Source organism: Podarcis melisellensis (genome assembly GCF_964234715.1).
Source record: "Podarcis melisellensis genome assembly, chromosome: 13".
In the NCBI taxonomy this organism is placed as follows: domain Eukaryota; kingdom Metazoa; phylum Chordata; class Lepidosauria; order Squamata; family Lacertidae; genus Podarcis; species Podarcis melisellensis.
In genome coordinates, this window is record NC_138545.1 from 40153431 (window position 1) to 40165886 (window position 12456).

A 12456-nucleotide genomic window follows, 5' to 3' on the forward strand; every position below is an offset into this window, starting at 1 on the left:
ATAAGAAAATTGTAGCCTTTCCATGTTTTGGAATTTTGTAGAGTACAGTAGATGATGATGGTCATAATCACAATGCCTTAAGAGTTATACAAAGGGGGCCATTTCTGCCAGATATGGCTTCTCTCAGCACTTCTGCAATACAGTGGTACCTTGGCTCTCAAACTCCTTGGTACGCAAACAACTTGGAACTGCAAACCCGGAAGTAAGTGTTCTGGTTTGCAAACTTTTTCCGGAAGCCGAATGTGCTCCCTTTTTAGTGTTACACTTCCGTTTTGAGTGTTACGCTGAGGTCTGTCTGTTTTTGCTATTTATTTTGTGTGTTTTTGTGGCAGTGTGTGTGTGTGTGTGTGTGTGTGTGTGTGTGTGTGAGAGAGAGAGAGAGAGAGAGAGAGAGAGAGAGAGAGAGAGAGATTGTGTGAAACCCAGTTCAGCTACTGATTGATTGATTGATTGATTGATTGATTCATTCATTCATTCATTCATTCATTCATTGTGTGACTGCAGTACATTGTTTATTGCTTTCATTTTATGGATCAGTGTTCTGGTTAGATAGTAAAATTCATGTTAAATTGCTGTTTTAGGGGTTGTCCAGAATGGATTAATCCATTATGCATTACTTTCTATGGGAAAGCATGCCTTGGTTTTGGAACGCTTTGGTTTTGGAACGGACTTCCGGAACGGATTAAGTTTCAGAACCAAAGCACCACTGTAGTTGAGAAAAAGCTGCAATAGCTAATGCTGCTTCTATGCAACACTTAAAGGCACAGAAGTCCTCTCTGAACCAGACAGTGGCAGCTTAAACCCCAGCCAGCCGGGTTGCGGGAGCTCCAGGGTTAAATCCGGCACCTCCCTGTTTTTGTGGGTGCCCCACAAATGTCCCCTATAGACAGGTTATTTTCTTTTGCTCTCCCGCCTCCCCCAGCCCCAAATTGCAGGCCTAATGGAATGAGACAGCTGATATGGCAGGAGGAATGTAATTAGACCTCAATTAGCCATGCTCGTTCTTCCAGATAATTGGGGGGGGGGGGAAATCAGACTAGACACCCACGCTAAATTCTGTGCTCCAGCCAGCACTGCTTCTGCCTAAGCTTCTTGGTTTGATACAGTCCATCAGGCTGAATAAACACGGCTCCGGGGACAAGGGTGGCAGAGAGAGAAAAAAGAGTAAATATGCACCGATCAAGTTCATTGCCCCCTAAATTGTGCCGGTGGGGGGAGAAAACCACTGATAGGATTGCAAACTCAACCCCCTCCTCCACCAGCCCTGGTTCTGGACCTTTAACAACATCCTGACATGTAGAAATTAAGCCGCTGAATCTGTTCAAACAGAGGAATATAACAAGAGTCCTGTTGGGTCAGGCGTAGGAACAGGGAAGGAATTCAGTTCATTTTGCATTTAAAGGAGGGCCTACATCATTCTCACTTTCTAAAACAACAGGCTAGCTGAACCGCAGACATCCTTATGCGATTTGCATTTCTCTTAAAATTCTGTAATGCTGTTCTCCCAGCCAAGTAATGGGGTACAATAATTCACACTATACAGAGTAAAGCATGGCTATAAATGCAAATGTGGGATGCGGGTGGCGCTGTGGGTAAAACCTCAGTGCCTAGGACTTGCCGATCGTATGGTCAGCGGTTCGAATCCCCGCAGCGGGGTGAGCTCCCATTGTTCGGTCCCAGCTCCTGCCCACCTAGCAGTTCGAAAGCACCCCTAAGTGCAAGTAGATAAATAGGGACTGCTTTATAGCTGGAAGGTAAACGGTGTTTCCGTGTGCGGCGCTGGTGCTGGCTCGCCAGAGCAGCTTCGTCACGCTGGCCACATGACCCGGAAGTGTCTTCGGACGGCGCCGGCTCATGGCCTCTAGAGCGAGATGAACACGCAACCCTAGAGTCAGACACGACTGGCCCGTACGGGCAGGGGTACCTTTCCCTTTCCCTTTATAAATGCATATACATCTATGAAAACATAACATACGAAGGTGCATTATATCAGCGGGAAATTGCTTTCAAATGTCTGTGCTAGGAAAAAATAGCATACAAAGGGGTATTATGAGACATTCACACTAGGTTGCTGGGAAATTTTCATGTGAACCCTTAAATGAAAAAAAACAAACGCAATTCCTGAATGCCATGATCCAAGTTCAGAGCAAGTAGTCTTTGGTGACAGAACCCCAGCAGAGATTTAAAAATCATAAAATATGCAGCAAAGCAAAGTGCGGAAATACAGGCTGTTAGACCTTTAAAATGTGCCCTTATCAGTGCCAAAACCTCCCTCTTCCCCCAGCATAGGAAAATCCCACATGTCTGCTAAGTTATAAACTGGTTTACTTACAAACTCTCCAAAGGTCAGGTTCATGTGCTTTTCTATACAGCATTCAAAAACAAGTTGCACAGGCAGCAAAACATGGCTTAGAGTGGTGAAATTTCCTCAATTTTTGGTATAGGAACTCAAGAATGGCTTATGAGAGAGCCATGCAGTTTGGAGCAACCAGTTCAGACCTCAGCACATTGAGCTTCTCAAGTAGACTGGGAGTTGAGCAAAAGGCTTATTTCCTCCCAAGGTGAGGGGAAGTGACCTCACTAAGCCTGGCAGGCCAGCTTACTCTATGGTTTTAATCCCTCGTGCATTAATTAGACAAGCACGTTGGATATATGAGACTGGGTATCCCACACTGTGGTAATAATCCCTAATAGCCACTGATAGCCTTAAGCCTCTTAAGAATGAGACAAAACTTTTTCTAACCCCACCTGAAAGCACTGCTAAGTGGAAACTGAGGCGCATCAGCAAGGCTGTGGGGTTGAGCATTTCCCTCAGGGGTCTCAATCATTCAGGGAGCCTTCATAGCTAAATGTGTGGCCCCCACTTTTTCAGTTAACAGCTGAAAAAGGCTTAAGTGAGTGGCTATCCCCACATCTTCTGATAGCGAATTTCGCACCTGAAAACTAGGCAGTGCCTGAAGAAATACTTATTTTTGTCTATCCTGGATTGTCCAAAATTCAGCTTCATAGGATGACCCTAAGGTCATCCCATGCAGCTGAATGGATGCTGAAATCTGTGGGATGTAATCCACTGAGAGCAGTCAAGTACGACATTCCTTGTTTTCCTAGAGTGGACATGCAAGGGAATGTTTGGTCCAGCCAATCTAAACTTCCTGTTCCTCCTGGCCTAGAGCACCCTTCCTTGCATGTGACTCGTGGGTGGGCGTGACCTTTCCAGACCTGGTAAAAGGACAAGGCGTGCTGCCACTATATCTCTCCTTTTCCATCTTCCTTTCGTCCTGCAAACTTCCGAGACTGCTAACTGCAGTCACTAGGTCAACCTAAATATGGCGTAAACCTGTTTGTATACGTTTGTAACTTTAAGCCTAAAACCTGCCTTCAGGGATCATCACACTTTTCTGCCTGATCATGAGTAAAAAAGATTTATTACTTATGAATAAGATCTGTGGTGTCTTTATTCTTTTAGGAGGAATTCAAGGGGGCTTACCAGGAAAATATTAGAACACATTTCAACCTGGACAAGCCAGAAGCCTGCACTGTGATTGGCTGCCTAGGGCAAAGCAGCCAATCCTGCCCTAGGTGGGTATCGCTGTTACGATAATGAAGCAATGCAGCTGCAAAGTCCTAGCCTGAAGTGTAAACATGATGGGAATGTTGGGACTGCTGTGGGAACAGAGGGGCAGTCATTTCACAGTGCGCAGCACCGGAATTACCTCAGAGTGTGATATGAGCTGTGCAGGATGTACAGGAAATTTTAGTTACAACACTGCTGGAATTTGAAGAGAGCAGTCATGTTTTTTGTAACGCCGCAAAGACAGAAATAAAAGCATGTAAATACGTTTCTGTCTATCTCTTTCCCCTGCCTGGGGGAGGCAGGAAAGAGGGGTGTGTTCTTCTCACGTTTGAGAAGAATCGCCGATCGAGACCTTGCCTGTGTCTGCTGGGGAATGCAGCCAGGGCGGTCAACAGGAAATAAAGCCGGGTGCCTGGACTGCTGCCAGCTTCTCATGGGAAGGGCTTGAATTTCCAACAATCGCCAGGGGCAGACGGAAGTGTATATCAAGCCCTGTTTTGAGCTCTGGAGGGCTCAAGGAAGCTGCCTTGGGTCTTGCTGAAACCCACCTCTCTTCCCTCAGGGCTCAGGAGCATAGCTGTCAACTTTCAGATTTGAAAATAAGGGATTAGCAGCCTCACCTATCCCGGGGACAGTCTACGGGATATCTAACAATCCGGGATAGCAGCAGGAAACGGCGCTGGAATAAAGGAATTTCCTGCAAAAAAAGAGGAAAGGTTGACAGCTATGCTCAGGAGGAAGCCCCTTTGTGAGGGCAATGGGACCATGGAGCCAGGCTACCAATTCTCCATAAACACCCACCCACCCCATCCTGGAACCTGTAGGATAACGCGGTTGCAACTGAGCCCCTCAGGTGAGTCTGGGCATTTGCCAGGAATAGCCTGCTGCTGCCTGTGGAGCCCAGATAAGCCCCACCCCCCCGGGGAATCTGAGAGGGGCTTGAGCCCCACAGCCCCCCTGAAGTTGGGCACAAAGGCCTACAGGGCCAGTTGCTGCATCTCTGTCCAAGAAGAAAGGAGGGAGAAAGGTTGTTTTCTGCTGCTCCAGAGAAGTGGACACGGAGCAATGGATCCAAACTACAAGAAAGAAGATTCCACCTAAACATTAGGAAGAACTTCCTGACAGTAAGAGCTGTTTGACAGTGGAATTTGCTGCCAAGGAGTGTGGTGGAGTCTCCTTCTTTGGAGGTCTTTAAGCAGAGGCTTGACAACCATATGTCAGGAGTGCTCTGATGGTGTTTCCTGCTTGGCAGGGGGTTGGACTCGATGGCCCTTGTGATCTCTTCCAACTCTATGATTCTATGATTCTAAGAGCTGTGGGTGGGGAAGGTCAGCTTGGCCCCAGCAGGACAGGACTTGCCTGGAGACATCTCAGGCCTCTCCTTGGGCCTAGTGAAAGGGGTTCTTTCTCTGCCTTGTTCCTCCACATCCCTTCCATTGAGTGTTTTGTCTCTGGAGTTTCCAAACCTGAGGGCAGGACTTGTCTCACCTTGTTTTAAATCAGTGTCAGCTGCTTTAGGAAACAACAAGAGTCTACAAAGCAGGATAAAAATAATAGGAAAAGTATTAAACTGTACACTTAAAAGAAAGAAAGAAAACACACACACACATATATATATATCAGCCTTGAGTTGCATGGCATTAACATTGTTCTAACCATTAGGCAACACAGACTCTACTAGAACCTTGGCACTATGGCTGTGAATTCCATGTTCTCAACTGCTGTTGCCTAGCAACGGAGCTTGTGACAGTTTGAACGGAGGTTCCTGCATCCTCAGCATCTCAAGGTTTGCAGTGACCTTCGCTCAATCCCTACATTAGAAGATGGCGTCCAAAAGACTCCTGGAGGTAAGGGGAGGTTGCCATGGCTCGTGGACTTAACTCTAGAACCTAGATTAATGGTATCACCAAAGAGCTATCCAAAGTCACAGAAAGGGTTGCGCTTTGCCCAGGTTTTTGGAAGTGGAGACCTGGGAGAAGAAAGGATTGAAGAAGATTGGAAGAAATTTAAGATTTATTTACAAAAATATTGTAATTTGGCTGAATGTTAAGAAGGATGCTTGATCATAAATAATTGGTCAACACTAAATTAGACTGGAATTTGATGATAAGTGAGATTAAGGAAAACATAAACCTTTTGGAGAATTGCTAGATTATATTTAAATGAGTGGATATAAGATTCTAAACAAGATGATAATTTGCTTGAAAAAACTTTTTAACGATGTAAGTGGGAGCAGGAGACGTGAGGAAGTCTAAAGAAGTTATGAAATTTTGTTATGATATAAGCAACGTTGTTTATTATTTGTGCATTTCTTTTATATAAAAAAAACTTTAATATTTATAAAAAAAAAACCAAAAGACTCCTGGAGGTAAGTGGAGGTTGCCATGGCCCGTGGACTTAACTCTAGAACCTAGATTAATGGTATCACCAAAGAGCTATCCAAAGTCACAGAAAGGGTTGCGCTTTGCCCAGGTTTTTGGAAGTGGAGAAGGAATGCCCAAAAGGAAAATTTAGTATTCTATATTGCAGTTGATTGAATATTATTTTGAACAGAGGATTCCTTCTGATTTATGTACACGTGAATCTGGGAGAGGTTTCATTTATATTACTACATGCTGGGTCTTATCTTTGTACTATAGTTTGGAAGAGAAAAGGAAAAACAGAAGAAAAGAGAGCGTGAGCGGCTGGCCCAGTGGAGGAGAAGGGGGTGCCGGATGGAGCTGGTTTTTCTGCAGAGCTGAGGCAGGGAGCCCTGCTGCCCACCTGTCCACAGAGTCCATCAGAGGGAAGGGCTGCTCCCAGGTGCAGGTGAGGGAGAGACAGGAGGCCTGGCGGAGATCTGCTCCTGGAGGAAGGACGGATGAGAAACAGCGCCATGAGTGCCAGCTCCCTCAGACCTCCTCTCCCCCAACTGTTATCTAGTGGCAGACATTTCATCAGGCTGCCGCAGTGGGAGAGATGAGAACAGCATTCTAGACACTGGGGCCTGAGCTTTTCCTCTGCCCTCCTTGCCCCCTTTCCTTGTGTGTTGCATTTCTGTTTCTCAGATTGTTTATTATGATATTAAGCCGGCGATTAGGGAGCTTCTTGCATTTGATTTCATGTAATAGCCTTGGGGGGGCGTGGCCGGCCCTATTTAGGGTCGGCGTGGCCGAGGCTCCCCCTCTTTTCACTGCGCCAGCCAGCTGATTTGTTCCCCGCCCTCCCTCCCTTTAGGCAGGTTCCTTGACATTGCTATGGACTTCGGTCGGTCGCTGCAGGGGGCCTGGTGGGAATTTTTCCCATTTGGCAAATTTGAGGCCTTTTGGTTTTTCACCTACCTCGTAGCAACTCGTCACAACTCCGCGGCATTGGCGGTTAGGCATTGGTAAGGGAAGGTTAAAAGTATGTGAGGGGGGGAAGGAAGCGCCATCGCCTCCCCCCACAGCAAAGGGTAGTCTGATAAAGGACTCTGGGGGGCGTTGCCCTGTCCAAAGCCTATGGAGGTGTGGGCCTAAGGCACACGCCCGAGTGGTGACCCCGGGGGAACTCCTAGTTGACAGCAGGACTCCCCTTGCTGGTGTTAACCCTTGTCGGTCTTCATGCAATCGGGCTGAAGCTGGCTAGTTGATAGGTCCCAATGCCTAAGCCAATACCGCTCATTCCTGTAATCAATAAAGTTGTGGCCTAATTTTGCCCATTAACCTTAATTCTTGGTGTCCTGTGTCATTTCTTCTGGGGGGAGGCGGGAACTCGCCACGCAATCAACTTTAATTGCCCAAATCTAAATTTCTGGTATGCACTTGAATCCCTCCTGCAAATCAGCCACAGTCTGGAGGTACCCTAAGTCAGGAATAAGTAATTTGTGGTCTTCCATGTGCTATAGGACTCTAGCTCCCATCAGCCCCAGCCATCACAACCAGTAATCAGTGATGATGGGAACTGGAGTCCAGCAAGGTCTGGAAGGCTGCAGGGTCCCCATCGTTGTCCTAAGTGGTTTACCTTGGGCAAGTGTCTGCATCTCTGAGCATCTTTCTCCAAGGTCTGGAGGGTGGCAACACAAGAACAGGGCCTTCTCTGCAGTGGCTCCCCATTTGTAGAATGCTCTCCCCAGGGAAGTTTGACTGGCGCCTTCATTGCACACCTTTAAGTACCAAGCAAACACATTCCTTTTTAACCAGGCTTTTGGCTGATCGACATCCAATGCCCTTTTAAAATGTGTTGGGGAGGGGGGATTATTGGGTTGTTTTCGTTTCTATGTTTTTTGCAATTTTATATTGCGATTTTATCTTGTGTACCACCCTGAGACGTGCTGGTTACAGGGCGGTATACAAATTCAACGAATAAATTAAAAAACAACCAGGGAGAATTTCTGTGCCAATATTACAGCACTGTAGCCGGCATTATCGCTTTTGCAATTTGTGTAATGGGATTGCACTGTAAGGATTGAATAAGCACAGCTAAAATGGCAAATTGAAAGAGCTCTATAGTATACACAACGGTACTGAAAAAGGTGGCCTGAAATAACTCAAGTATTCCTCAAAGAGTTAAAACCTTCGCTCTCCAAGCCTTGGGTCTATTTGTGGAAACTGCATTGTCGGATCAACAGATGGTCAGGAGAGAAAAACACAAACACATTTTTTGACATCTTCCTTCATGTTTGCGTCGGCAGCCTACTCTCCCGTGGGCGACTTTCTAAGCAGGCAACATCTTCGTGAGGCTGGTCTTCTCGCCACCCAGATCCATGGACCTGTTTGCTACCAAATGTCTAGTTGAACTCTAAATCTGACTTTCTCAGTTTTCAGTGTCTCATCAGGGAGGTCTGTCCTGTTGCCAGTTATTTCTAGCTCAGACAAAGCTCTTTCCATCCAGACATTCCTCCTGATCACACCTTGGATGCAGCTGGGGAATACTGTTGCCTCCGGGGTGCATGGCCTGGAGGGCAGAATCACAACCCCTTGCAATGCAGGACTATGCAGATGTCCAGTACGGGGATCGAACCTGCAGCCTTGGTGTTACCAGAACCATGCTCTAACCAACTGATTTGTCACAATCAACTGTGAAAAGAGTTGAGCAGAGATGGGGAGCCTGTGGACCACCAGGTGTCACTGGACTACACCTCTGATGATCTCCAGCCAGTATGGCCAATGGTCAGGGATGGTGGGAATTGGAGTCCAGCAACATTTGGAGGGCCACAGGTTCCCACCCCAGATTTTCAGGCAGGGGGAGGATGCACTGTTCTTTGGCAGCTCTGTTGTTCCTTGGTCAACTGAGAAACAGAATGTGGTAGCAGAAGACTGCTGTCCCCCTGTGGGAGTTGTTCGGGGGGGATCTCTTGGTCCAAGTCCTATGTACAAACAGCAAACTCATTCCTCAAGTGCCATTCCCTGTGTAGCCCCAAGGGGCACCCCTCTCTTGTTCTGGCTCCCATAGAAGAGCTCATAGGATAAGTCAGCACCATGGAGAGCTCCAGGTAAGCCACTTGCCCTGACCAGGGTTGAAACACTCTGGCCTGAAGATCATAGTGTTTTAAGGGACTATGGGAGTCATCTAGTCCAACACCCTGCAATGCAGGAATCTTTTGCCCAGTGTAGGACTTGAACCCACGACCCTAAGATTAAGAGTTTCATACTCTACCAGCTGAGCAATCCCAGAGGTGTGAAAGGGCAAGCTCTGCATTCCATGGCCTATCTCCTGCTCCCTACACTGTTCAGCTGGTACTGTGGATGGTACCCAGTTCTTCAAGCACTGAGAAAAGCATCTGCAAGTGTCTGTGAACATGGCATCTGGTTAAAGTTTCTGCCTGCCAGCCTCAGGGACATGCCCCTGTGCTCACCAGCATCAAGCTCAGAGCTCTAGCTCCTTTGCCAGTAACATCACCGTAGCCCCAGCTCAGTGTCCTGGCCACTGCTGGAATCTGGCATCATGGCGGCCAGACACTAACAAGAGGGAGGTGGCAGCAGACTCGGTGTCATGGTCCGGTTCATGGGCGATCGAAGACCCGGCAGGGGACATCAGGACCGGGGGCAAGATGGTGGGGTAGGAGCAGGAACGGGGGTCCAAAAGGCAGGAGTCAAGAAGACAAGGGTTCGAGGGTCAAGAAGCAAGGAGGCACGAAGTCAGGAGTCCGAGGATCAAGAAGCAGGGAGTCAAGAAGCCGAGGTTCAAGGATCAGGAAGCAAGAAGCCAAAGGCAGGGAGCGTGTTGCTGTGGCAAAGAGCCGAAGGGAACTGCTGACCTTATATCCCTTCCCAGCTCTTGCCACCAGGTGCTGTGAGCTATCAATCGGCCTCACCTGTGAGGCCATGCCTTGCCTCTTCAGAACAAACTTATGAAGGCCCCAGTCCAGCAGAGTCCTATTGATCACAGGGCCTGGGTCCTGCAAGCACACCTGACACTCGGCACCCCAAGGCAGGGGGAACCAAAGCAGCCCAATTGTCAAGAACCCTACTGGCTTGGACAGGAGTGGCAAATGCTGCTGCTGGAGGAGGAGGGGTGTGTGGAAGGTGCCATCACCAGGGAGCAGTCTGAGATGGAGGAAAGGGGCTCCACTCCTCTGCCTTGAGAGACTAGGAAAAGGAAGACATTCCCTCTGTCTCCCTGTTCTGACCCATCTGTGCAGCGGAGAGATTCCCTAGCAAAGTGCGAGTGTGTGGACCGGCCAGGAAGGAAAGCTGGGTAGCTCTTGTAGTTCGAAACACCAGATGGGCACCAGGTTGGGGAAGGCTTGCCGAGTTAACGAGAAAGGATGTGGACCAAGAACATTTCTGTTGTGGTGCCCCCCTCCTTTGGTCACACCCACACTATGCAATTTATAGCACTTTTCATGTGCATGGCTTCGTCCACAAGAAGGGGTCAGCAAACTTTTTCAGCAGGGGGCCGGTCCACTGTCCCTTGTGGGGGGCCGGATTATATTTTGAAAAAAATAATAATGAATGAGTTCCTGTGCCCCACAAATAACCCAGAGATGCATTTTAAATAAAAGCACACATTCTACTCATGTAAAAACACGCTGATTCCCAGACCGTCCGTGGGCCGAATTGAGAAGGCGATTGGGCTGGATCTGACCCCCGGGCCTTAGTTTGCCTACCCATGGTACAAAGGATCCCGGGAGCTATAGTTTCTTAAAGGTGCCAGGAAGTGTACCTCTGCGAGGGATATACTACAATTCCCCTAATTCTTTGAGGGAAGAGATACGCTTTAAGTGCACATTAAATGTATGTTGTGGGGATGTGACCTTTATTGAATGCCTTTTTCTGGGTGATCAGGCATGTTCCTTCCTTGTTTATCTTCCACAGAAAGTATTTTTTAAAAATAAAAAATAGCTAGCTCCTGATGGTTTCTGGTGAGTATACAGTGGTACCTCAGGTTAAGTACTTAATTTGTTCTGGAGGTCAGTTCTTAACCTGACACTGTTCTTAACCTGAAGCACCACTTTAGCTAATGGGGCCTCCCACTGCCACCGCACCACCGGAGCATAATTTCTGTAATCATCCTGAAACAAAGTTCTTAACCCAAGGTACTATTTCTGGGTTAGTGGAGTCTGTAACCTGAAGCGTATGTAACCCGAGGTACCACTGTATCAATATTACGGAAATTTTCTGCAGTGGTCCAGAGATAATAGTTTTCAGGTGGGGGTGGGGGTCTTGGTTCAAGCACCTCTCTCTCCTTTTTTGGGTGAAAAAGCAGCTAATAAAGAGCAACTAACAAGTATTATAAATAAGCACCCCTTCCTGTGGCACACACAGCATCTGGGCAGGGGAGGGTAAGCGATGCGGCCTTCCCACATCCTCACCGAATGCGCACAAGGGGAATGGCACAGATGCAGCCTTGTGGAGGACCAGTGGGCGGCAGGGCGTGCTCATTTGGAGATTTTATCTCCATGAATCAGACAGCCTACTTTGTCAATCTGGAGAGGAAAATTAATAAGCTGCACTAGTCACAACAATTCACCAATTTCCTCCCCCAGTCCTACTTCTGGCAATAATAGATCGCACATTTTGTTAAACAAAAAAACCAGCCAACTACGATCAATATGAGCCATGTAACAGATCTGTAAAGAGGCAGGTCGAAGAATAAAGGAGGATTAAGCTAAGTGATTGGGCTTGCCAATCGGAAGGTCAAAATTTTGAATCCCCACAACAGGGTGAGCTCCCGTTGCTCAGTCCCTGCTCCTGCCCACCTAGCAGTTTGAAAGCACGTCAAAGTGCAAGTAGATAAATAGGTGCCACTCCGGCGGGAAGGTAAATGGTGTTTCCATGCGCTGCTCTGGTTCGCCAGAAGTGGCTTAGTCATGCTGGCCACATGACCCGGAAGGTGTACGCCGGCTCCCTCGGCGAATAAAGCGAGATGAGCACCGCAACCCCAGAGTCGGCCACAACTGGACCTAATGGTCAGGGGTCCCTTTACCTTTAAGCTAAGTTCTGGAGGAAAAAACACCAAAATTGAATGACACTGACTCAACAATGCAATCCTGGGCATTGCATCACTTTGGGGCTATGAGAGGGAAAAGGGAAAGGTAAAGGACCCCTGGACGGTGAAATCCAGCCAAAGGCAACTATGGGGTTACAGCGCTCATCCTGCATTCAGGCCGAGGGGAATGGCGTTTGTCCACAGACAGCTTTCCGGCTCATATGGCCAGCAGGACTAAACCGCTTCTGGCGTAACGGGACACAGTGACGGAAACCAGAGCACACGGAAACGCCGTATACCTTCCCACCGCAGAGGGTACCTATTTATCTACTTGCACTTTGACGTGCTTTCGAACTGCTAGGTTGGCAAGAGCTGGGACAGCAACGGGAGCTCACCCCGTTGCGGGGATTCGAACCGCCGACCTTCCGCTCGGCAAGCCCAAGAGGCTCAGTGGTTTAGACCGCAGCCCCACCCACATCCCATCAGGGGCT